The 27,541-nt window shown below is 43.1% G+C and overlaps 1 protein-coding gene across 3 annotated transcripts in view; it reads right to left on the minus strand.

The window, feature by feature from the left end:
* LOC131681153 (uncharacterized) overlaps positions 1 to 27,541 on the minus strand; it is a 1,013,105-nt gene that overhangs the window by 736,244 nt on the left and 249,320 nt on the right. For all 3 annotated transcript variants that reach the window (XR_009303879.1, XM_058961864.1, XM_058961873.1), the window contains exon 2: positions 5,485 to 5,505. The gene's annotated coding sequence lies outside the window, so the exon portion shown is untranslated. The remainder of the gene's footprint in view (positions 1 to 5,484; positions 5,506 to 27,541) is intronic.

Below are 27,541 nucleotides of genomic sequence, written 5' to 3' on the forward strand. Positions count from 1 at the left end.
TGAATTTCCTTTTTTATTAACCACTAAGAGTGAGTTAATTTTCCTTTTTAATGTTTTCAACGACATTCAATTAGCAAGGGACTGGAAAGTGAAGATTATTTTTCAATATTAAGAGTCACAGCAACAAATTACTTTACGCTCGTCCAGACATGCAGCAGACTCAGGTGATTCGCATTTCTAATGCTAAAAAATCCTGACTCCTGCGGTAGTAGACAAAGGGTTAAGTCGCCGGTAAACTTTCCACGCTTTTCTAAACTTTCTTCCTTCAACTCCTTGCTCTCCCTTGAGTACGATAACTCTTAATATTGAAAAATATTCTTCACTTTCCAGTCCCTTGCTAAATGAGTGTCGTTAAAAATATAAAAAAGATGTGTACGAAGCTAAACAAATCGCTTCCAAAGAATTTCTTTTACACCTATATCTGTAAGTTATTTGAAAAAAATACGGTTTAGCAAAGAAAATTGACAGTTTACGACGTGCTAAAATGAGCAGCTACTTGAGACTCTTCTTGGATAACTTATCTGGGGAAATATCAGTGGGTAATCTTTGGAACAAAGTTAGAAGAATTCGAAATCGAAACGTAACGTTTATCCGGATTCTAATACTGCGCAGAATATCTTTCGGTATGCCCCAAAGGTAACGTCTTAATCGACTCACCCTTGACAATGATTTTCAAAAAAAAAAAATCCAACTATTCCGCAATAATGCTCAGGGTCAGAATTGAATCAAATTCCATTCAATGAAAAATCTTACGATCTTGCAAAAAGACGCTAGTTCAATTTATTCAACAGGTTTTTCAAGTGAAAGCTGTCGCCATTTGAAAACCAGGAAACAGACCCCGAACATAACTCATAGCTCAACTTAAGTTTGGTTTTCGAAGAACAAAACAAAACAAAGCGCTACTCACGGTACTCGGTTCAGCTTCCGTTCGAATCCAAATGGGCTGGCCATCGAATGAAATCAGTTTACTGCCATAGCCAAAGAAGTTGTTCATCGAAAAAAAACTGTTCAAGATTTGCTGCTCGGTGCATGTAGTGGGAACCAACCAGGAATGAGCTTCAGTCAGATTGTCGACGAACACGATAACAAACATGAAGTCGATGCTGACGGTAAAATCTTCAAGCTGCGGATCCCAGTGGAGCAGGGAACAGTGTAAGTAAAACTCTTCGATTTGTCTGAAAATGTGACAGACGAGCGTATTAATGATTCCTTGTCTGTGTACGGTGAAGTCATCTCGATCCATGAGCTGGTGTGGGATCAAAAGTTTACCTTCGGGGGTATTTTGTCAGAAGTTCGCATTGTAAGAATGGAGAAAAAAAATATTCCATCAATTCTCGCAATTGACGGAGAATCCACATTCGTACCATATTATGGACAGCGCCAAACATGTCGGCGTTGAAACGAGTATGGCATCTCCTGTGTGCAAGACAAAAAGCTTTTGATCTAAAAGCTTACAGCTGAACAATCATTCAAAATAGTCTCTCGCTCCGAGACAGCAAATACCGAAATCTTCAACTAATAAACCTACTAAAAAGGCAGAAAAGACCAACGAACCCACAACAAGCACAGCACGGACAACTCCGCGCCCAGAAGGCCTGCCCGCGGAATCGTGTACGCAACAGCAATGCGTAACGGCCCTCATACAGACATTGCCGATTCCCAAACGAGCAGAGATGCCAGATACTTTTTTTCAAATGTCTGCAATAATAATTTTAAAAGTCTGGGATGTACCAAAAATGTCAGGAAAACTATTTTCGACCAAAAATGACTTAATAATGATGCGTTTTATTGAATGAAAATAGTGCATTTATAGCCCAAGATAAGTAGAGAGAAATAGTTTACGGAGGAAAAACCTGAAGTAGATAAATCTGTAATTTGAAACTAGTGTAACCAAAAGCCTTTATTCTCAAAAATCTGTAAATATCGGCAACCAAACTAAAAAATCTGCAAATATCTGCGTCTTCGAAAAAATCTGCAGCTAAAATTAAAAGTCTGCGAATTTGCAGACATGTCTGCAAATCTGGCATCTCTGCCAACGAGAAAACCACGGTTTGAACCCGACACCGACTGCACCCTCTACTACAACTAATCAGACAAGATTTGCCATACTCTTCAAAGTACCTAGTCGACCAGCTTGTAATCCGTCAAGGTAACAATTTAGCAGTTGGTGAAAATATACCTATATGTGCGTACTCTCTCTGTAGAGTGTATTGTTATTGCAACATAACTGTTCATTATGCTCGTTTATGTTTTTGATGTAAATTTCGATTAAATAATAGTCCATGGACGTTGTCATTAGTTCGTATAAGTGCAGTAGTTTTTGTTGTATATTTGTAAATAAACAGCATAGGGTTTAGTTAGGTTACCGCTCTCTTTTCGCTGCAAAAGTGGTCTGACTATGCTGTGCTATAGCGATGACTGCTATGCGGCGATGCGATTTTTGGTGTTTGTTTTGTGGAGTGCGGAAGGCGGCCATCGTAAAAGCAGTTAGTGACAAACCACGATTGTTGTCAGACGCCCGAATTATCAAATCCTTTTCGGGACAGTTTTCCGCCACTATTGCAGTGAAGTAAAGTGCGCGCGTGTGACGGTCAGTTAAATCCGTTGAAGAGCGCCGGCCTGCGGTTCGGGCACACGTAAAAGCGGTGTCGATTCACCATTAACCCATTCATGTCCATGTTGTTTGTGGACAACAACGTTTTTAAACAGCTATAACTTTTGATTGAGGCGAGATTTGCTCACAAAAACAAGTAAGGCTCATTAATGTAATTATTGCCTCCAATTTGAGTATTAACAGGTACAAGGATCAGCTCTAGAACTGAAGTTATTGCAATTAGTCTGATTGAATTCCGATGGAGCAGTGCTGCCAGGGACAGTTTACGTTGACGACGGAAAAATAGTTTTTTCATATATCTTCGTTATGGTGCAATATTATTGAAAACTGATAAAACTTATCAATTTAGACTGTCGTAGGCTACGTTTTCCACGTAATTGGACTATTGTAATTATTCTAAGAGAATTTTATTGAGCATTAGAAGGTAAAAATTGACCAGTTTCTAGCACTGCCATGGAAGCACCTATCTTTATGAAAATAGGCTTTTCGTGTTTCTTGACCCAACCGTTTTCAAGGAAAAATAGTTTTGAAACCCTACATGCACTAGAAAAAAGTTGGGCATGAAAGGGTTAAGAGATAAGCTAAACGTCAAGGAGTGTTTTCGCTACCCCGGCTAAACATTAAGCAATCGAATCACCGACTGTGCTCGCTGTAGAGGATAAGTCAAACGAGCCAAGCTCTCCTCTACAGCTAATCGTCAAGGAGAACGAAGCAGGGCGGACAAAGGTTACCCCTGGGAAGTGCACAGCGGTGACTTTCGGGATCGTTTACGGCGAGTAGAAGATCCGGCGATTTGTCGCTAACGTCGCTACGGAGGTTCCAACAAAGGAGCAAAGCTCGTCTCCCTAGCTAAAAGCCAAGGACCGCTGCCGGAGCAGCCAACGACATTCCGGGAGAACTCGGCCGTTGCAGTCCCGGCCGGTCAGAGGAAACCACCCGCATTTACGCCCGCAGCAGTGAGTCACAGCAGCAGCAGCAGTGAAGTGGAGAGTTTGAGGACAATAAAGTCGGTAAATTGTAATTGATTTTATTTGTTCACCATTTTTGTTGTGTTACGAAAATCCGAAAGTCTTGGTAGAAGCATCTAGGCCGCCCTGAAAAGAAGGGTCCGCCGGGCTAACAAGAACCCGAGTAGTGGGCAAACCCCTACTTACAAGCTTCAGACGTCGAAAATACGCAATCAATGCGATTACACAATATCTTCAACGAAACGCAAAAATGTGTGAACCCCGATCGAAACAACTTCCAAGCTATTCTGGCTATGAAAGACAGAGTCGCTCAGCTGATGAGGCTAAAACAGAGAGGTAAGCTAATCTCTTTCGATTCTCATCACGCATTCGATCGAAAAAGTATGCGTTCTGAAAAAGTTCTAAAACTGGTGCACTGAATTCGTAAAGTTATTTTTCCCACACAATGCACTAGACTCAGCTTCACGTATTAAATTCTTCCACCGGTAATATTCAATGGCATCCAGCTATAAAACTTCAATGAAGCTAGCAAACCCTCACCAACACAGTGACCGGTCGACCTTCAATTCAAGTTCTCCTGGTGAGTAATGCCATTTCCCACGCTACATATCACAACTTTACAATAGCCGCCACTGCCATCCAAATATGGTCTATACTCTGTAGTATGTAGACAAGCACAATACCCGTCATCAACAGCACCGTACCCGATGTGAACCGGAAACATCCATCAATTTCATTGTCTCCCTCTCGGTGTGACCTGGATTGAGGCACTGTACCACAACCGCCCGGTTGGCACAGTATCCGGAACAACCGATTCACCGTCAACTCCCATATCCCATTTATTTAGGTGACTGAGTTTTCCAAACTGGCAGTGATGGTAGCCTTTCGTGACACGGTCAGCTACGTTCTAAATAAGGGACACTGATGGAAGTCAACAAATTGACTGTTTTCGATGGCATCCATACTGATCCCTTCAGTCTGTTCAAATGTGATGCCTGATGAGATTTAGTTCAGCACGAACCTTAATTTGCCATTGCTTTTATCTTGACAAAAGCTTTCTGATCGATGAGTCACTAGTGGCAACTATGATGGAAATATCGTCATGGTTCCTGAATCAGATTTAGGAAACAGCCACGCACACCATCTTTCGCAGGGTGACGCTATGTCCTGTGTCACCGGAAGTCATTCGATTTTCAGTGAAGCCGGCAATTTCGAACCGAGAAAATAATTTTCCCCTCCATTGACCATCGATTCAAACAACAGCGGAACAGAACGGAACCTACCAAACTCGGCTGCCATTCTTCATTGTTCTCCAACAGCATCATCATCATCATCGTCGCCCTAGAGCCAACAGGGTGGAAAATCTTCTTCCCACAGATTGCGGTTCGCTGCCAGGATATATAATAACCCCAAAATCCGACAGCAGAAATTTTCAATAATATTTTGCCCGCCAGCATGCATCAGGAGAAGAAATAGAAACACAGCCAATCAATTGGCTGGGTGTCCTCTTCGCAGACCATCCAGACCGCAGCAGCATCAGCAACACCGTCGCCGGGCGTCTCGTACGGCAATAACAATAATCGACGGGGAGGATTTAGGTACCACCGCAAACCGCCTGCCTGCCGATGATTTGACGGTTTTACGGTCTCCGCTTTTCCCATTGCGGCTGTAGTCGGAACGGACCCCCCCCCCCCTTCGTTCCCAAGGAGCTACAAATATTGTGCAAGTCCTCACCAGTCGCCTTCGCGTAACTGAAGAAGAAACGAAACGGAAAATGTGCAACTCACCGTGCGGACCTAAGATGCTAGGGACGCGTGGGCCGATCTGGAAAAGGATTCCTTGTTTGCCCGGTGTACAATATAAGCACACAATACATGCCGGGCGAGCAGAGAGAAAGCTTACCTTGTTCCGACGTTGGTATATCTGAAAGAAGGGTGGAGAAGAAAGAAAAACTGATATTAGTTTGAAAATGTGGTGAAATGTGTCGTTGATCGGATTTTCAAAGGAATTTCCCGATCGATTGTTCCATCGGGAATGCCAGAGGGAAGAGGTGAATTTTAACAAACAACTAGGATTGATTCGGGTGACGCACACAGAAGTTTCTCGGTTTGGATCTTGTCCAAAGCTATTAATGGCTGTAGTTGGTGTATTCAGTGACGTAGCCTGAATTTGATTTTATATCGATATAGATACAAATTGTCTTTTCTAAATAGATTTCATGAAATAATAAATGTTAAACCTGAACAACGAAAAGATGTCGGACTAATTACAACTCAACACAGCAGTGATTGATTTCAAATGATGCAAAACTCGTCCCACTCTTCGTGAATTGGGACGTCTATTTAAACAGCAAATCATCATATTTCCCGCCTACTTGGAACTCATAATAAAATTAAAATCGACTGTATTGCAGATTCAAAGAAACGGCTGCTGTCTCTCTCTGCATTGGTGCATTACGCCCAATAAACGATAAACTCAAATCAGAATGAATATAGTTCACATAGTGGACAAGCATTTGCTGTTGGTTTTCATAGTCTAATATTATTCGGAAGACGCCACGATAAACATTCCATTCCAATATTTGCACACGTGGTAAACAGCATCCGGGTAAGCGAGAGAAGTCGCCTGGAATCGGAACTTTCATCTCTTCCGGAAACAAACCGTCCGCCGGCAGTCGCCCTTATCGTGTCGTATCGTACGACTGGAGTGTTAGTGGTGAACGGGAGGACGCCGGCCGTCGCATAATCTGGATAGTAATAACTCAAACAATTTTATTAGCATTTAATATGCAACCGAGAATCTGGTGAACGGTCCTTATCTAGATCAAACCCCGTATGCCAAGAGGGGCGACGACTACCAATAACAGACCGGACAGCCGGAACTGGGGTGGCAGGGGAACGGGAAAATCCGCCCCAGGGTTTATTCCGGCAAAATCCGGTAGCTCAGCACCACCACCGCCGCCACCAGCAGGAGTAGCAGCATGTTTTGCGATTTAAGAGCCAATCGAGATAATTACACCGGAATTCGGGGAACGTCGAGTCGAGTATAGTGTTATTTGCTGCTGCACTGGCAGTGCCATTGAATCGTTTCGATAAATTATGAGTGCTTGATTCAATGGCTCTAGCCTCAGTGGCCAAGGAGGGTGGTACACACAAAATGAGTCTGGAAGAAATAGTTGGGGACATAAAATCGTAGCGCAAACACTTTCGTTTCATTTTGACAATAGCATTTATTGCGTTTGTTTATTTTCAGATCTATATTGGAGGCAGTTGTAAAGAACAGACATTCATGATGGAACAAATAAGTTTATAACCATGCATGCTCCAGAGAGCAGGGCTGTTTGGCTGGATGTTGTTGGCCCGAATCAAAACTTGTCGAAAGTAAACAAAGTTCATTTCATAGCGTCAAATTTGCTCCCAGGTGGCGAAATCGTTAGAGTTCAACGGAGTGCTGGAGCGTTGCCAGAAAATTTTCATTTCCCAGATTAAATTTTAGGAAACTTTCCAGTTAAGCTCAGCCGGAATGCTGGCTGCTTCTAATTCGTATTCCGACTCCAGTGACAAAACCGATTCTAGTTGAAATCGGTTGTATCACTGGAGCCGGAATTACTAATTAGAACCAACCAGAATTCCAGCTCATTTCCGGTTGAACTTTACTGGTTTCCGGTAACCATCCGATACCCTTCAGGAACCTCTATTTAAGGGGTACCAGTTCGATGCGGCTCAGCCGCATAACCGAGGCCTAGAAACCGAAGCGGCGCAAAGCCGCTGAGGATCTGCCGGACGAGGTGGTCGCCGACCCGCAGTCGGAAGCAAGCAAACCTGTGATCCACTCGTTTGCCCGGCTTACTCAAACATAGGGGCTATCTCTAGTTTAAGTCCGACTGAGCGGTAGCGAAGTCGTACAGCACGCGGAAAAGCGATGTGGCGTAGCCACATTAGGCGGCGGGCACAAAATAAAATTGGCAACGCTAGCAAAATGTAAGCACAAATGAACACTCCAGATGAACCTATCGTCAATTGACATTTCGACGAGTTTTGATTCGAGCCAATAATATGGGCCCTAATTTTCGATGTGTCAGATTTTAACAACATAGATTTATAACTACTAGAGGGAGCAAAGCGCTACTCTCTCCATGTATTCACGGGCGGAAACATGGGGTCTCGCTCTACCATATTGTATCCCATTACTTTAGCATGTGTGTACCCGGGGAAATATGTGTCAAATTAGCATATGTAAGAGAGAGATGATAAATTTTCAGTGTTAACAGAAAGCTAAAAACATCGCCAATTCGAGGGGAACGACACTCCGTGATTTGTTGATGAGATGAACTATTAATTTCTAATTCTGAACGAATTGACTCATTGGCATTGGTTAGTTCGGAATGGATTCGCATTTTAACATTGTTTTAGGATGGTTTGAAATGTGTCATGTCATGAAAAATATGAATTGCCGATAAACATGTGGTTACGCCTCAAAATCCTACTGTCAAAATTCCCTTTGAATGGAAATTTTCGACAAACCGTTACTGTCCGAATACAGTTCACAGCTCTAAATGCAAGAGAAAACTTTTGTCGTGACTAACGACTTACCTTTCAATATAGGGGCCCCTTTTAAAAATTTCGGAAGAAAAATGATGTAAGATTTTGAACGCTTATATCTTTTGTTGTACTGAATGGATTTAATCAATTTCTTCGGCATTTTGTCGAAAATATTTGTACCAATGTTGTATTAAATTTTGGAATATGTAGGACATTTATTATCAACGGAAAAATAATGTTTTGAAAAATCTTTCGAAAAAGACTTGGAAAAGTGAAAATTTTCAGCCCATACCCGCACAGAGCCGTCAATATGGTGCACCAACCGAACAATAAAATGATGAAAAGTTTTAAATATAGGTCCACTACATGTTTGTTCCTATGATTATTCGTATTGGATTGCTTGACGAGAGCAGTTGGTGGGGGAAAGCCGGCATATTAGTTTTGGTTATGCCATTAGAAGCCGGACGGAAAGGAAAGGCTTATGCACGGCATGAGAACGAGCGAGAAAGCGTTAGTAGTGCATATTAGCGAAAGCGTTACGTACATTTTGAACCTTAATAACTTTTCTTCTACTAAACGGATTGCCAATCTTGTTTCATAAATCGGAAGGAAAACGTTCAACGCTTGCTACCGATACGTTGTTTGCTATATAAAATTTGTTTGAATAGTTCAAAAACTACTTTAAATGAGAATCAACATTACTGATAAAACCTATAAATAGGGATGTCGCAGCTTTTCTCGAAGCCAGACGTGTGTAAGACGCAGTGCATAACAGACGTGCATAGTCGTGAGAAGCTGCATCGGACGACCAATCAAAACGGCTACCACCGGAGAGAAGAAGAAAAAAGTTGGTGGAGGTGGTGGCGGTGAGAAGGCCAAAAAGCCAAAGGCCAAGAAACGCAGTCACTGAAAAGGCGGTAGCAACTGCCACTAAAAATGCCACCAAAACATCGAAGGCTGCAGCGAACAAGCCGAAGACCCCAAAGTCAAAGAAGGCCGCCAAACCTGCCAAGAAAGCTGCCCGAAGAAGACAAGTAAATTCACGCGTCTCTATTGTTGCTAACTAACAAAATACTTATTTTCCGTTATCGCTGTTAATAGTAGATGGATTTGTGTCATAGTTATATGCCAACCGTCCTTAGGATGAATATATAATAGAAAAAGAATTTAATCAGGATGTTCCTTTTATTAATTTGTATAATTTAAAATAATCACATAAGAAAATATTTTTCAAATTAATCTACAAACCCGAAGGTTTTTGCAAATCCTTCCAAGAAAATCAGTGAATGTGGCAACTCTATTACTAAGCGAAAGCTGTATCAAAACGTATGATGAAAATATTTTCATTTATCGCACAAAAGGATGGCCATCCATCTGCACCGAAAAATTAATAAATAGAAACGCCTTGATGCAAAGCGTGCTCATTCGGTATGAACTGCGAAAGGGGAATGTTCGTATGTGTGTACGCAATAGCAACAAATCGTCGGCAAGGTTTGAATCGTTTCAAAAGATTCTCGTTTTGTATCACCATAGTTATCTACAAACCGTCCTTATTAGGACGAATGCATAATGGAAAAGATGGGTTGGCAATGTATATGACATAACAGGGGTGTCGTGACCACACTTCGAAGTTATTTCAAATCTTGCAAAGCATAAATTGACATAATTTTAATGATTGTTCCTATATGAATGAAATGACAAATTTTTAGGTTAACACGGCAATAACTTATATCTTATCATATAATAACTGTCATCTCTTCCAAACAACTTAACCCTCTGCTGCCAACCCCGTGGTTTTGCGGGGTTAAGGAGAATCATTGTAAAATGTCCAATACACGTTTTTATGTTGTTACATCCACTAAAACCACTTCAAAACACTCCCACCTGTCATACATGTACATTGTCTGCTTGCTGGAATCATATGAAATTATTGACCTGTATTCGCTGCGGAGAACTCGGTAATAAAATTGTATTACTGAATAGATTAACGAACGGGATCCCCAGGAAAATTTCGCTGAGTCCGGTGAATCGAACTTAATGCGTAAAATTTAGCCGTTTGAAAGAGATACAAGCAGAATTTTAGGAATATGATCATCGCGGTTATGTCATGTCCCGGACATTACTCGCCCCTAGTTTTTCGCTAAGCGTGATTCATTTCTGTACGCTAGGAAAAAGATTCCGATGGTTGTTTCGAGAGATTTTAACATTGATATTTCGAAGCAAGAAAATATGAAATTTGTTCATTTCATGAATGAATGTATCGACGAGCTTAGAATCCAGCGCATCCTCTATTAACGCAGACGCCAACAACAAAGTTTCTTTTCAGAACCACCATAATTATTATAAAGAATAACTTGAAACATTCCCACACATTTCATTGAGTATCATTCGATTTGAATTACAAGTCAAACGAGTAGTCACGATACTCCGGTTATGTCCTAGACATTACCCACCCATCTTTTTTCATTCGTTTATTACCTACATCTGTGATTGGTGAATGACCGTTTGTTCGAAATTTTCAATCAAAGTGAATTTTGACAGTTGGCTTTTACGCCGTAATCATATGTTTGTCGAGAATTGCAGGGGTAGGCTGTGGTTGTCAAATCACATATATTTTGCGCGTACCCAATATCTCCTCAAAAGAGAACAGTGGCGGATCCAAGGGGAGGGTCTTGGGGGTCCGGACCCCCTCCGAAATGTTTTCACCTGTTGAGAAATTTTAAATTAGTTTAAAGTTTATATTAGTTTTAAACTCAAAATAGTCCCAAACCAGATTTTACTAACAAAACTTATATTCTTTAAATATGGTTATTACGTATAACAAACTGTACAAAGTTTTTCAAAAACCCGAAATTTCAGACCTCTACCGAAATTTTTTTCTGGATCCGCTCCTGAAAGAGAATATAGGGTAGCTTAAACTAAGAATTGCCCCTATGTTTGAGTAAGCCGGACAAACGAGTGGATCACAGGTTCGCTTGCTTCCGACTGCGGGTCGGCGACCACCTCGCCCGGCGGATCCTCAGTGGTTTTGCGTCGTTTCGGTTCCCAGGCCTCGGTTAAAACTAAGCCGCATCGAAATGGTACCCCTTAAATAGAGGTTCCTGAAGGGTATCGGCTGGTTACCGGAAACTAGTAAAGTTCAACCGGAAATGAGCCAACCGATTTTAACCAGAATCGGTTTTGTTACTGGAGTCGGAATACGAATTTGAAGCAGCCAACATTCCAGCTTAACTGGAAAGTTTCCTAAAATTTAACCTGGGAAATAAAAATTTTCTGGCAACGCTTCAGCACCTCGTTGAACTCTAACGATTTCGCCACCTGGGAGCAAGTTTGACGCTATGGAATGAACTTTGTATACTTTCGACAAGTTTTGATTCGAGCCAACAACATCCAGCCTTTGATTTCACTACGGAATACCCCAGGGATCCGTCCGTTCGGTCACTCTTGTCCGCATCAGAATGAACTCCATATTTGCCACCCTCCCAAGGGTGTATTCATCTTTCTCTACACCAACAGCAATGTAGTGGTTGTAACAGGAAGGATCAGGGGTCGAACTCGCATCAAGCTACAAACCGAAGTCAACCCCCTCTTCAAGTGGGCAACCTCATTCGGCTTCCGGTTTTCCACCGCTAAAAGCTACTACACCCACCTTTGCTCCACATTCGATCTAGCTACCTACTGCTCAATCCAAATTGCCGATTCTTCAACACTCTAAAAAAAGGAACCGATTATCCTTGGAGGCACACTAGACCGGAAAACTTCTTTTGCCCTCCACTTTCCGATGGTAAAGACCGAATTCACCAACCGCAGACTGATACAAACCATGTGTACCCGGCGCCCGAAGTGCAATAGGAACACCGCACTCCAAATAATTGAAGCACTTATCCATATCCGGATATGTTATGGAATCTATATTGCAGAAAAAAACATAGAAGGGATAAATCACATCCTGTCCCCACTTTACCATGGATCCATCCAGACCGCATCAAAGTTACTGCCAGCACACCAACGGAAAACTACTGCGTTGAAACCGGCGTTCTACCATTCCGCTAGAAAATCGCCCTGGTGATCCCCTCGGCGTGCGCTGAGCGTCCTCGAACGGACATACGGAGGCGGCGAATCTGCAATGATGAAAACAGCTCGAGAAATATACACGAAGCTCGCCGGATCTGCCTTACACTCACTCACCCGACTGCACCGGTTATGACACCGTCCTTGGAACGCCCAAGCCCCTACATTGACATATCCCTGTCCCAGACCCTCCGGATCGGAGGAGCCCCGTGCAGCGGTGCAGCGACACTTCTCGAATCACACCCGTATTTATACGGACGGTGAAATAGGAATCGGAGTCAGCAACGACGGAACAGGCTAATCTCTCCGTCTTCCGCCATAGTGGTTGTTATTTTCCACCGAAGCCACAGTCATCGCTCTGGCCCTGTCTCAAAAGAAACTGTACTTTGTGCACTCGAGAGCGGCCAGTCCCGGTACCCCGTCATCCAGGCAATAGAGATTGGAGCCAATTCCCTCGTCACACTTTGTAGCATCACCGGACACTGTGGCATTCAGGGGAACGCTGAAGTAGACTTTCTGACAGCACGCAGTCGGAGAGCCAGAAGAACCCTCACCAAGGAAGTGCCAGCCGCGACCATCATCCGGCATTTCACAAAAGGCTCTTAACAACAACTTCATCGGTCACTGTCGGGCGTCCTGGGGACACCTACAGAAAATTAAGGGAGTCCTTGTCAAATCGAACGGCCGACGGAACTGGAAGGAAGAGAAAGTCCTCTCTAGACTGCGGACCTGGTATACGTAAATGTAATATCCAACGTATCACCCTAACCTGTACCACATGCTGGACCCGAAAAAACGGTGGAACATGTACTCTTCAGTTGCATGAAGCTCCAATACCTCTTTCAATTCACAACACACTGTCCAACGATCCCATAAGAGAGGAAATTGTCCTAAACTTAATAAAGGATGCCGGTCTCTTCGACACCATTTAAACCGAGACCCACCACGTTCACTCCTGCAACGAGCTTGTACACAACGGCATAAGAGCCGAACAACCCCCACCTCCACACAGGAACGGCCATCCTGGCCAGGATACCAGTATACAGTAGTCTAATTCACCATCGGTTGAAAAACACTGCTAAACGGAGGTGATCTGTATATGTTTACTAAGCTTACAATACTTTATTGTCCTAAGAAGGCGTAATTTTTATGTCCTCTATGGGGGCGGGCATAGTGTAGTTGGTCTTGTACGCAGCTTACCTGGGTTCGATTTCCAACCCCGTACATAGGGTTAGAGATTTTTCAAAAGTGAAATTTTTCTAACTCGAAAAAAGATGGAGATTGGATCTGAACAAATATAGTTGCGACTTAAAGATAAAGAGTGCCCTACATAAAATTTCATCACGAAAAAACGCTGTAGAGAATAACCCATTGGGTATTATATCTTGAAAATTTATGTAGAAGTAGTTTAGAGTGCATTATTTACACTATATATTTATCACTGTCAGTTTTTCGAAAATTAGAAAAAATGGTGTCATCCGAAAAGCAACTTCGCGCATTGATTTTGCGCAAGCACCTGGAAAATCCTCAACTCTCTCATCGGGACATCGGAAAACAACTCGCAATCATGCAATCAACAGTGAGTCGTGTGATTAAACTTTACTACCAAACATCAAACGGATGAAGAAATGCGGTCAGAATGGATGTTCCATTAGTGGTTAGGATGACAAGCGTATAGTGAAAGCGTTAAAGCGGAGTCCCAATGCTTTGTGACCAAAAAGTTGAATCTGTCCAAGTCTTTCGGCAAAATACAGCAGGAATGTCACGGGCCCGAAAAGTACAACCCATATGCTGACAAAGCCTCATTGTCTCTTCATGGATGATGAGACTAACGTCAAGGCGGACTTCCGGCAGCTTCCAGGGCTACTGTTCTTCTCCGCCCAGCACAAGTTTGATGTGCTGGAGGGAGTAAGGAAGCAGAAACTTTCAAAGTTTACAAATAAAGACATGATTTGGCAAGTGATCTTCTCATGTGGCAAATGGAGTGCGCCGTTCATGACAACCGGGATTATAATCGGGAATATCTATCTCAAGGAGTGTCTACAGAAGTGTCTACTTCCTCTGTTAAGGCAACTCTAGAGCTCTACGATCTTCTGGTCAGATTTAGCTTCATGCCACTATTCATATTATAAGGCCCTCGGCTCAGAAAGTGCAAAGTCCCAGATGGGGGCTTGCCTAAGCTCCGACTCCTCGTACGGGAGTCCTGGAGTGGGCACTCAAGGCCTCTTTAGTTCTTTAGAGGGCCGTAGCGATGGCACCACAAAAACATCCTGTACTCTCTATCGTCCAAATCCAACTATCTCATAGCCTTCTCTTATCGTAGCCTCCTAGCTAACTCCAACTCCCGCTCACTATCTCTCTCACTATCACTCTATTTCCGATTCATTTTCCGCACCAACCCACTGCATTTTTCACCCAAACTTACGGTTCACACATCTTGGAAAAACTGAGCCCCCCCCCCCCCAAAGGACCGGAACTAAGGTCCATCGAAAAATTCTGGGCAACTATTAAGCAGGTACTACGGAGGTAAAATCTGAGGAAGACATGAAGAAAAAGTTTGTTTCCGTACAGAAAAAGCTGCAGCCAGATGTACAGTACCTAAAGGGCGAACACTAAATTATTGCGACACCGAAAATGTCATGCCAATTTTCTTATAATGTTTAAAATCAAACCAAAAATTTAGGATAGTTTTATACATATATTTACTTCAAAAATCAAAAGAAAAGTTAATCGATGGAGCCTTGAGTATAAAATTGAACGCATTTTTGCTTGATGCCCTCCATCAAAGTCTTTACAGTGTCATCCGGTACTAGTTTCTCAGTTTTTTTTCCATTTTCTTAACATGTCCTTCTCGTCTTTGACTGTCTTTTTGCTCTTCCGAAGTTCCCGCTTCATCATTGCCCAGTACTGCTCCACCGGGCGCAGCGGCGGATTCATGTCCTTTGGAACAAAATGGACAGAATTGGCCTCATATCACTCCAGGACACTTTAAGAATAGTGGCATGATGCCAAATCTGGCCAAAATAGCGGAGCTTCGTCGTGATGCTGCAACAATGGCAAAAGGCGCTTCTTGAGGCACTCAGATTTGTAGATCTCGCCATTTACTGTGCCCTTTGTCACGAAAGGCTCACTCCTCAGTCCGCAAGAGCAGATGGCCTGCCAAATGAGATATTTGGAGGCGAACTTCGACATTTTCTTCTTCCTAAATTTGTCGTCCACATAGAACTTGCTCTTGCCGGTGAAAAACTCCAACCTCGGAATTTGCTTAAAATCGGCTTTTATATACGTTTCGTCGTCCATCACACAGCAGCCATATTTTGTCAGCATCTTCTCGTAGAGCTTCCGTGCCCGAGTTTTAGCCGTCGATTGTTTCCGCTCATCGCGGTTTGGGAAGTTCTGTACCTTGTATGTATGTAGTCCAGCTCTCTTCTTTGCATTCTGGACGTAGCTCTGCGACATGCCGATCTTTTTAGCCAAATCACGGCTTGAGACGTTGGGATTTGCTTTAATCATCCGCTTCACCTTTCCTTCCGTCTTTTTGTTCTCCGGTCCCGGGTTTTCTTCCAGGTTCTTTGCCGTGGTCCAACGTCACCCGCTCCTGGAACCGCTTCAACACTCTGGAGACGGTTGAATGGTGAATGTTCAACATTTTTCCCAACCGCCGGTGCGACAGGTCAGGAAATTCCAGGTGTTTGGAAAGAATTTGTTCTCCCAACTCGCGTTGGTTCACCTCCATTTTCGTTGAATCGAAAAACACGACTTCGAGTTTGACAGCATGTAAACAATACACATCAATGAGAGTGTGCAAAATTTGGTTGATTTTTACCCAATGGTAAAAAAGTTATGCCCTGTTGAATGTGTCGCAATAATTTCGTGTTCGCCCTTTAGTAAGATGAGTTAACCCTTAAAGGCGCAAATCAATTTTTTTAAATATTCTAAAAATTGTCTCACAGCTTTGATACGTTACTATGATAAAGTTGAGATGGGTTTCGCAATGTTGTTTTAAAACAACATTGCGCATTTAAGGGTTAAGCGTATGGTTCGAGCGTACGGTTATGGTATTGGAGTTCAATGAAATAAATATGTCAAAAACTTACTCATGGGTAATATTTCATTGTATGAAAGTTTGAAAAGGATAGGTGCACTAGATAAGGGCACATATTATTGGCTCGAATCATAACTCGTCGAAATGTCAATTGACGATAGGTTCATCCGGAGTGTTCATTTGTATTTACATTTTGCTAGCGTTGCCAATTTTATTTTGTGCCCTCCACCCAATGTGGCTACGCTTTTGCGCGTGCTTAAACTAGGGATAGCTCCTATGTTTGAGTAAGCCGGGCAAATGAGTGGATCACAGGTTCGCTTGCTTCTGACAGCGGGTCGGTGGCCACCACGCCCGGCGGATCCTCAGCGGCTTTGCGCCGCTTCGGTTCCTAAGCCTCGGTTATGCGGCTAAGCCGCGTCGAAATGGTACCCCTTAAACATTCTAACTAGAATCGGTTGTGTCACCGGAGCCGGAATACGAATTAGAACCAGCCAGCATTCCGGCTGAGCTTAACTGGGAAGTTTAGTAAAATTTAATCTGGAAATAAGAATTTTCCGGAAACGCTCCAGCACCCCGTTCAATTCTAATTTCACCACCTGGGCGCCAGGTTGACGAAATTAAATGAACTTTGTTTACTTTCGACAAGTTTTGATCCAAGCCAACAACATCCAGCCCTGGTTAGTATACCTTTTTGGCATCACTTGATTTTTCCTTCGCATCACAATCGTGTTGAGATCAACTAAAAACCTGCCATCTTTCTCACGTCTAAATATGGACGAAGTTAAACGAATAAATAAATCCCAGACACTCGATTCCCATATTCCTCTTCAGACGATATCAAAGTGCCCCGTTGTAAAGCCCTGTTGCCTTGTTGGCCGACTGAAAGGCCATTGACCAACCCGGCCGTGCCAGCAGCAGCAGCAGGACTGTAAGGGCTCCATGCAGCGAGCACCAAAGCCATCCCAGAGGGACACATCAGAAGGTAGGTATGGATGTACGTACAGGCGCTTTCGGATTCTCATCTGCTCGACGGGATGTGTTAATGTGGCAGTGGTTGTGGGTATACATATGAGTGCTGGAGCATTTACGAAACGCTCTGTGTGAGGCCTAAATACACAAGACAACATTTGCCGCAGCAGGAAAATTGCTTCATCGGACTGTTTTTATCAACACAAGCCGCCACTCTCGGCTCTGCCATCAGGAACAAAGCCCCCGGAGGCCCGGTTGGTCAGCAAGTTTTGCCTCTGCATCGCAGTTTTCCATTACTACCTAGGTCCGCCGGGAGGTTGCGCTCGGTTTGAGATTCCGGGAGTGCGATATGTGTGTGTGTGCCTGTGTTGTTCACTCTAGCACACTGTGCCATGGGTGTGAGCGGGCTAATGCTATTTAGAGACATCGAAGCGAGGTGTTCCCATTCGCGCAAAACTTGCAGAGATTTGCCATGCTCTGTCTCTTTCGCACACTTTGCTCATCAATAGGAGAGAAAGGTGCAAAATTTGCAAATTCTGTTTGTTTTGCGATCCGATCCGGGTTAGTCCGTGTCATCGTGCCCTGCTAAAAGATACGACTAGGAATGGGATTTGTCCCCGCAGGAACCACTTCCACCTCGGTTGGTGCTCTGTTAGACCGTGTTGTTGACCAACACTCTGTCATGGGATGGCACAGCAGCAGCAGCAGCAACGAAGCGAAGTTGTTCTACTGCAGTTTTTTGCGTGTGCCGGCTCTGCGCCACCCGTTCCGCTGGATGATCACTGCTGGAACTACACAAAACTGCTGATAAAGGAGAATCTCTGTGTCAACACAAGGCAAGGCGAACGAAATTGCACATCCAACATGAAACGTCACCGGAGCTAAACGAGGGGGTTGCTTCCTATGGCAACGGCAACACGCTAACGATCGAACTCGGGGGAACGGGACGGCTGTGAAATGTCCCCAAAATTAGCACACAGCACCTTCTTGCCTTGTTTACGTTATAAACCGACCGTAGGGTATAGTCTTATTTGGCAAAATTTCGGAGATTAGTTGCTTACGGGTTGTTTTCACCTAGGCGACCGGAACTGGTTCAGTGGGTATTTGTCGGAGAAAATTCGTAACAAGAGGGTTTTTTTTTCTATTGGGACAGGATAGAGGTGTAATCTGGCAATAGATAGCTTGTTGTTGTTACTGCTCTGAATAAGGCACTTCGATAGTTATTAGCTGTCGTATAGGTAGTTGAATTTATGCCGGTTTTTTTTAGCTTGACCCCGAAACTGAGTCTGGATCTAACCCCAACCGCCGTCATTTCATACATTTTGACAATAGTTGTGTTTAGAATTTAAATCAGTTTTCTCTCAAGGAAAATTCACAATAAAGACGCTAAGTTACTGCGTAGAGACACGATATCTTAATCTCTTTGTTACCATTTATCTATCAGCGTCATTCTAGTCGAGCACGAGATCTGCCAATTGCATTTCTTCTTGTTTCTCTTCTTAGTTCTGGTTATTTTTCATCAGCCTATTGCCGCTACGTGGCCAAACACCGACGCCAGAGAGGGGACGACTCCCACTATCTGGACTAGATATCGACCCATCAACTCATGGACCGGGGACCAACGGCTTTACTTCCCTTCCGAAGGAAGGCGTGACCTCAGATTTTTCTCACCTCAGAAAAATCTCAACGACCTCGACTGAGATTGAACCCAAATCAAATCAAGGAAGATTTCCATATTAAATTTGCAAAAGGGCGAATAAGATTTGTAAACAAACTTTTATTTTGATGATTTCTCTTAATTTACTATAATTTCGAAGCAGAAAACAATTGAAATTACTTCTACAAAGGGTGAAATTTTACACTAACGCATATTTTTCATGAAACTCCACTCTGCAGCAGATTAATGAGCGAAACAAGTTTGCTTACAAAAAACACTTTCGCCCTTTTGACGAATTAATATTGATTTATTCTCGTACGAGGGTATTGACAGTTCTCATGTACTCTTCTTGATGGCTGGATGTTGTTGGCTCGAATCAAAACTTGTCGAAAGTAAACAAAGTTCATTTCATATCGTCAACCTGGTGCCCAGGTGGTGAAATCGTTAGAATTGAACGGGGTACTGGAGCGTTCCCAGAAATTTTTTATTTCCAGATTAAATTTTACTAAACTTCCCAGTTAAGCTCAGCCGGAATGCTGGCTGGTTCTAATTCGTATTCCGGCTCCGGTGACAACCGATTCTAGTTAGAATGTTTAAGGGGTACCATTTCGATGCGGCTTAGCCGCATAACCGAGACCTAGGAACCGAAGCGGCGCAAAGCCGCTGAGGATCCGCCTGGCGAGGTGGCCACCGACCCGCCGTCGGAATCAAGCGAACCTGTGATCCACAGACTAACAGACATAACACTCGAAAACGATGCTTCGCCCGCTTTAACGGCCATTTTAAATATATTTGTAGTTGGGACGGTGGACACATTTGAAATTATGGTGCCACTGACATATGAACAAGCATACAAGGGATAAACCACTAGTGAAAAATTGTCCCCAAACCTGAGGGGTAACCCATCAGCAAATTAGTGTTTGGGTCTGTGAATAAAAGGTCGAGCTAGTGTTCTGGGAAAACTGCCGGATCGATGTTTTTTGTGGGAATTCCCTCATAGTGTCTGTTAGTCTGTACTACAGCTTCGCTTGCTTCTGACGGTGGGTCGGCCGGAATTCTGGCTGGTTCTTATTCGCATTCCGGTTCCAGTGACACAACCGATTTTAACTAGAATCGGTTGTATCCCTGGAGCCGGAATACGAATTAGAACCAGCCAGTATTCCGACTGAGCTTAGCTGAGAAGTTTCCTAAAATTTAATCTGAAAAAAAACATTTCTGGCAACGCTCCAACACCCCGTTGAACTCTAACGATTTCGCCACCTGGGCGCCAGTTTGACGATACGGAATAAACTTTGTTTATTTACTTTCGACAAGTTCGAGCCAACAACATCCAGCCTGTCGGTTGGTGTAAAACCAGCCCCCTGTCAAGGACGACGTCTCTGTACAGTCAGCGTCACTGCCATGAAAGGCAAAACATTGATTTTGAACCGAATGATTAGAAGCTGTATTTAGTTACAAAATTTCGATTTTCTGAATGATATGGTATTAAATCATCCCACAAGATGCAAAAAGTCGTATGGAATGCTTGAATATCGAGCATAGTGCCGAACATAATTCTTTGTTTGGGGCTTTATAGCTATAACGCCCCATATATGTAGGTCGCTGTCAAACTCCATATGATGGTATAGGGTTGCCAGAGGGCTGTGTAAAACCTAACTGCAAATCAAAACAAAAACATAAATTTTGTTGCCAGAATTATTGAATGATTAGAACATTACAATAAATTGGTCGGAATTCACGTAATTAGGGTTGAGATTGGATAGATTCGTAGTAATTTCTTCGATTTTTCTTAGCAATAGTCGATTTGATATAAAATTGTTAATTTTCTAAAATTACCGGGAAAAGTATGAGTTCATGTAAAACTGAATGAAATATAACAATTCGATCATGAACCGACCAAAGGGCCGAAGACGCAATAATATCGAATCGAGAAAAATAGCTTTGAAAATTCGCTTCAGAAAATTAAATCGTATTTTAACAGTGTTTGCATACTGGGCTTTCAAATGTATTGAAACACTTTAAAACAATACTAGTTTTCGGAAGCATTACTAAAATATTTTATATAATAACGTTTTCGTTGATAAAATTGAAAAAAATATATTTCGCCGATTGTTGTTATGAAATGTTGATTAGGCCATTTTTGAGTCGCCCTCTTATTTTGACCACTCACAATTTCGTCCTGCAGTGTCGCCAGAAAACAAAAACCAAATGTGGGTTTCGCCGTGCTCGCCGGAGGGGAAAAATTTGTTATTCCTCCCGCAGAGATGCCAGATTTGCAGACAAGTCTGCAAATTCGCAGACTTAATTTAAGCTGCAGATTTTTTCGATAACGCAGATATTTGCAAATTTTTTAGTTTGGATGCAGATATTTGCAGTTGTTTTTAATTTGGTTGCAGATATTTACAGATTTTTGAATATAAAGGCTTTTGGTTACACTAGCTTTCCTGACATTGTTTGTTCTTCCTAGACTTTTAAAATTATTGTTGCAGACATTTGAAAAAAGTACCTGGCATCTCTGTCCTCCCGGGCGTATCAAGCAGTTGGTTTTTGTTTAGGGTGACTCTGCTTACGGGCTTTGTAAGCAATGATGCTGTCAATTTCGCCCGTACACACTACCTTAGAAATGCAGAGGCGTAATCCGCGTGGCGGCTTGTTTACAGTTGAAAGTCGGATTCGCCGTTTTGTTTTTTATTGATTCTCATGAAGTGTGAAACATTTATAAATGAGTTTTTATATTTATTATCAAGTATTTTTACTCCTCTTTAAGATATTACTCAAATCTCCGTTTGTGTACATTTGTTATATAGGCCCATTGGTCGGTTCACGATCGAATTATTCTAAAGTGACGTTCTCCTCGTCAATAAAGTGAAATGCTAATTTTGCGCTCAGAATCCACTGTGTGTGCACCATCCAGTGTATCCTTATGGAACAAAGATACTGCGCCAAACACGCACAATACCGCACATGAAAGCCATTGCAAAAGCTTTTGATCGTTTTCATGTTGATTTGATTCAGATCATTATGACTGTCGGAGTTATTTGTTTAGTATGCTTTCAGACGGAACTTCCTATCTCCTATGTGTTTGCCAGCCGCATAGTGTTAAACTCACATGCACACAACAGTGCCAGCCGGCGTAGCAAAATTCAATATTGACAAGGGTCAACCGACCACCCGGAGATGCTAGCTTTGTGAACGAGAGAAAGGCAATAATATATGTAGTACCAACTTGCCAAAGCAGGCGATAATTTCCCGGCCGGAAATCATCCCCGACAGTAATGGGTCTAGCTGAGCGCTGCGATGGGATTCGGTCTGGTGTGGTTAAAGCTTTCGCAAATGTAGGTTATTCAAATCTGTGGGAGCCACGAGATTATTGAAAATTGTTGCAGTTAAACCACTGCCGGACGGAACAGACGTCTTTACATTAATTCAGTTTTGACATTTGCTCTGTCTAGTAGAAGAAAATGTTTTCACTAAAGCAATTGTGAAAATGTCCAAGAGTAGGCGTGCTTCGAGCACGTAGACCCCTAATCGGCGAGTGAAGAGCCCCAGAGGACGACCTGACGCTCATAAGATAACTGTTCTATGATACACTCAACCCGGATTAGTACGGCTCAGAGATTATCATCTCGTAGCCTGACGTAAATAGGAGGAGAGTGTTAACAACGACGAAGATCAAACAACTCGCTTTAGAGGCAACAGATTGAAAACATTTCCCTTCATCAAAATGCTATATATTCTTCATAACACGTGCATAATTTATCCCGTCCGCGCACAAAAGCGACGACCCTAACGGTCATCAAATTCAAACGAAAATTACGAATTTAGAATCTAATTTTGATAATGTCCCACTGGTCCTCCATCTGCTTCGTTGCCCGAACTCGTTTGCGGAGAGGCAGTCCATTTCATCCTCTTCTACATCCGATTAAAGCGATTATAATCTTCGTATACCAGCAACAACCGGTGTCTTTTGCAGCAGCGGCATCAGCCAGGGCTAGGATTCTCGCACACCACACGGTGGAGTTGAGTAGAACTTTGACCTTTGGCCAAACGAACAGTCAGGCAAGTGGGCATCGCACGCGTGAAAAATGCCGGCCCGGGGTAGGCCACCATCCGGCCGGCCAGCTGCACCTAAATTCAGCCCGGCAGGGCGCCTTTTCGTCTGGGTACTGCCGCAGGCTAACCTAGAACGAAACCCGATCCTGACAACAGGGCAACCGTGAAGTCAAGCCAAGGAATGAATGGGACGGTATTAATCAGGTTCCCACCGGGCGGGAATAAAACATTCATCTGCTGATTTCTCCTTTTTTTGGGGTTGGGTTGTAATTTTCGGAGAGGTTTGCTGGTGCGAACCGGGAATCGAGTTGGTGTGCCATTTGAATAAACATTACGGTGAGGCAGCATGATCATTTTTAAAAAATTGAGAATCTACAAAGGCGTAAACTGAAACGAATAGAGTATGGAAACATTTTGTACTAAAAATTTACCTTGTAAGACGTACATCAGGACTGTTTCGGAACTAAGCTATTAGGTTCTTTACTGATACAGTCAACCACACTTTTCTTGACAGCTCACTAGTTACTGTTTACATGGATTTAGAAAAAAAATTGTGAACGACTAGATTCGCTCGAAGCAAATCACAAAGAAAATTGTTCTAAGTCCATGTAAACAGTACAAGCGAACTGTCAAAAATGAACACTCGAGTTCATTTCGTCAGCGAAAAGTATTCAGTTGAATGACCGACTGACTAATGTCAAAAACTCTCCAAAGGTTACGTTATTAGTCCAAATGCTTTAGATAATGTTAGATTGATTGTCAAACTAAATTTAACATGACATTTTGTCATTCAGGTGCTTTTTAGTTGGATAATAATCCAACTATCGAAGGTCCAACGGCCCCAATTATTAGCTCGAATGAAAACTCGTCGTAATGTCAATAGACAAGAGATTCATTCGAAGTGTTCATTCCCAGTCACCGTGCCCTAGGAAAAAGTTGGCAAACAATCTAGCTTGAATGTATTCCTAGATATTGAGGGTGCTTTTGACAATGTGTCCTTCCAGTCTATTCTGGAAGCGACGCGCGGTTATGGGATACCTGCACGTATCTCGGGTTGGAGAAACGCAATGCTTAGTAACCGCATACTTTGCTCGTCACTGCGACAAGCTGAGATACGGAAGTTGAGTGTTTGCGGCTGTCCTCAGGGTGGCGTTCTGTCACCTTTGTTATTGGTAGCCGACGGCTTGTTGAAGAAACTCAATGAGCTTGGATTTCCAACCTATGGGTTTGCTGACGATTACCAAATACTAATTACTGGATTTTGCATCGGAACTTCAATTGAGTTCTTGTCGGTCGGTCTCACGAATACTAAAGCAGTTTCTTGGTTGAAAACAAACCCATTTGCTTTTGCCATCTTTGTTAATTATTTTCCACCAGCTAGTGATGTAGTATTTGTGTCATGCGACGTGTACGTACGTAGAGAAGTCTATGGTTCTTTTCACGAAGAAGCGTATAACAACCGGGGTTCGTCCCTTGTTCTTTGATTATGAGCTACTGTGTGCAGATCAAGTTAAATACGTTGGAGTTATATTGGATTCCAAACTGAATTGGTCTACTCACATTGAGTTGAGAGTCAAGAAAGCGTGCGTGGTCTTCGAGAAGTGCAGGCGAACTTTTGGAAAAACCTGGGGTCTCAAACCTAAATACATCTATTGGACTTACACGACAATTGTACGTCCAATACTGTCATACGGATGCCTTGTGTGGTGGCAGAGGGGAGAGGTGGTGATAGCCCAGTCAAACCTAAGCCATCTGCAAAGAATGGCGCTCATGGCGTTGACTGGTGCTTTCACCACGACTCTGACTGCTGCTCTTGAGGCAATTCTAAATATCAAACCATTACACATACATCTCAAACAAGAAGCACTATCATGTGCATACAGACTGCAGGTTACTGGGCTTTGGAACAGTAACCATGTTGATCTTGCTACTTGTCATTCACAATTGTGGTCACAAATGGTTACATGGGGTGAAGATATTCTTGCTCCCAGCGATATTACACTCCCATGTAGTTTTCCTTACAGGACATTCCATGTGAATATTCCCTCTTGAGAGTTTTAGAATTTCGGACAGACAATCACGATAACGCGTGTGGTTCGTTTCAGTTGATAGCTTAAGAAGAACTTTTATTTTGACGTTTCAGTTATACACGGTAATTTCTTTATAGGTAATTGTTAATTGCAATACACTCATATTACACTCTTAACATCTCCCCTCAATTTAACAATCCCAGTTGGTCACGAAGCATCCGAAACCTTGGCGAAGGCAGTCCTTTGGTCATCACGTCTGCTAGTTGATGTTCAGTTGGTACATACTCAAGACGCAATTTACCTTTCTCGACGAGCTCCCTCACGAAGAAATGCTGAATATCAACATGCTTCATCCGTTTCTGTTTACGAGGCTCCATCGTTAGAGCAATACACGGTTGATTGTCTTCGAACACCGTTATTGGTTCTTGAACTTCACGTCCAATCGACTGTAGCAAGTTAGCAACCCAAATTAGGTCACAGCTGGCAAGGCAAAGAGCCATTAGTTCTGCCTCTGTAGTTGACAGAGCTACCGAGGTTTGTTTCTTAGTTGCCCATGCAACTGTTGATCCATACAGTTTGATTACAAATCCCGACACTGAACGTCGATCGTTTGGATCGTTACCCCAGTCCGCATCAGCAAACGCTTGAAGACCATCCGGTACATCTTGTCGACGATATACAAGTTGATAATCCATTGTACCTTTCAGGTACCTTAGGACTCGTTTCAGGTACACCCAATGTTCGTCCGACGCACAGCACTGGAATCCTGCAAAGTAATTGACAGCAGCGCAAATGTCCGGCCTTGAAGTTACCATCAGGTACATTAAACAGCCAATTAATTCCTTGTATGGGTTATGAGTGATCTGCTTGGCTTCCTTGTTCTTTTCAAGCTTCAAATGCGGCTCCATGGGGATCGCAGATGGTTTGCAATTGCTCATTCCGAATCGCTCAAGCACACTTGTCACATACGCTTTCTGTTCAATTATCATTAGACCCTTATTCCGATCACGCTTAATGTTCAGCCCAAGAAAGCTACTTACTTCCTGCAGATCTCTCATCTCGAATTCAGCAGACAATTTATTCTTTAGTACGCCTATCACCTTTTCAGAATTTCCAATGATGAGAATATCATCCACATATATCACTACATACAATACAATACCATTCTTCGACCAAACGTATAAACAAAAATCGTTCTCACTCCGTTTGAACTGCATACGGCTCATAAACTCGTGAAACCGATCGTTCCACTTACGCGACGCTTGCTTTAGACCGTATATGGCTTTGTTCAATCTGCACACCAGTGATACTCCCCGCTCAAAGCCAGACGGTTGGCGCATAAATACTTCCTCATCCAACACACCGTTGAGGAACGCGCACTTTACATCCATCTGGTGAACATGCCAACATTCCTGATTCGCAAGTGACAGGAGAATACGTAGCGTCGTCATCTTTACAACTGGTGAATATGTGTCCGAATAATCAAAGCCGTGTCGTTGAAGGAACCCTCGTGCCACTAACCTGGCTTTATATCGCTCCACTACACCTTCACTGTTTCTCTTGATCTTAAATACCCATTTGTTATCAATCACACGTTTTCCTTTAGGTAGTTCAACTAAGCTCCAAGTAGCATTCTTCTCCAACGATTTCAGTTCTTCTTCGATGGCTTTCTTCCACATTGGCCAATCACTACGCGTTTTCAACACTTCCACGTCAGACGGTATGTTCTCGACGAACTCTTCAGCACTGAGCGCAAACGCTGTAATGTCAACCTCATAATCGTTGTGCCACACCGGTGGAGCAACCATCCGTGTACTTCGACGGGAACCACTATCCACTATCGGGTTTTCTTCTTCATCATCCAGCGAATGCATATCATCCGAATCAGATTCCTCTGGTATAATTCTGTCAGGCTCATTATTGACGTCACACAAATCATCCGGCATACAATCACTCGATGGTCGATCTTTGATCACCACCATTCTAGGATTGTCTGGCTCTTTATCGATGCGTAATCCACCGAACTCGCACTCGTTAAAAATTACATCCCGCGACACGAAAACTTTCTTCCCGTTCCAGCAGCGGTAACCGTTCGGCGCATACCCGACGAAAATCACTTTTTAACTTTTACCATCAAGTTTCTTGCGCAATGGCTTTGGTACGTGCACGAAACAATCACTCCCGAACACACGAAGTTTTGAGACATCCGGCTTCCGCCCGTTCCAAGCTTCATATGGTGTTACACTACCTTCGATCGCTACACTCGGGCTCCGATTCAGGAGGTAAGCCGCAGCATACACCGCTTCACCCCACATGTTCTTCGGCAAACGACTTGTTTCAAGCATCGCTCGCACTTTTTCCACGATCGTACGGTTTAGCCTTTCACTAACTCCATTTTGTTCAGGAGTATATGGAACTGTATACTCCAGACGAATGCCTTTTTGCTTGCAATATCTCTTCATTAACTTCCCAGTGTGTTCGCCCCCGTTATCACACCGAAGTCGACCGATTTTTGTTCCGAAATGAGAGGTGACCATCGCTTCATATTCCACTAGCCGATCTAATACTTCGTCCTTGGACTTAAGCAAATACA

The sequence above is a fragment of the Topomyia yanbarensis genome, chromosome 1 (assembly GCF_030247195.1).
Source record: "Topomyia yanbarensis strain Yona2022 chromosome 1, ASM3024719v1, whole genome shotgun sequence".
Classification (NCBI taxonomy): Eukaryota; Metazoa; Arthropoda; class Insecta; order Diptera; family Culicidae; genus Topomyia; species Topomyia yanbarensis.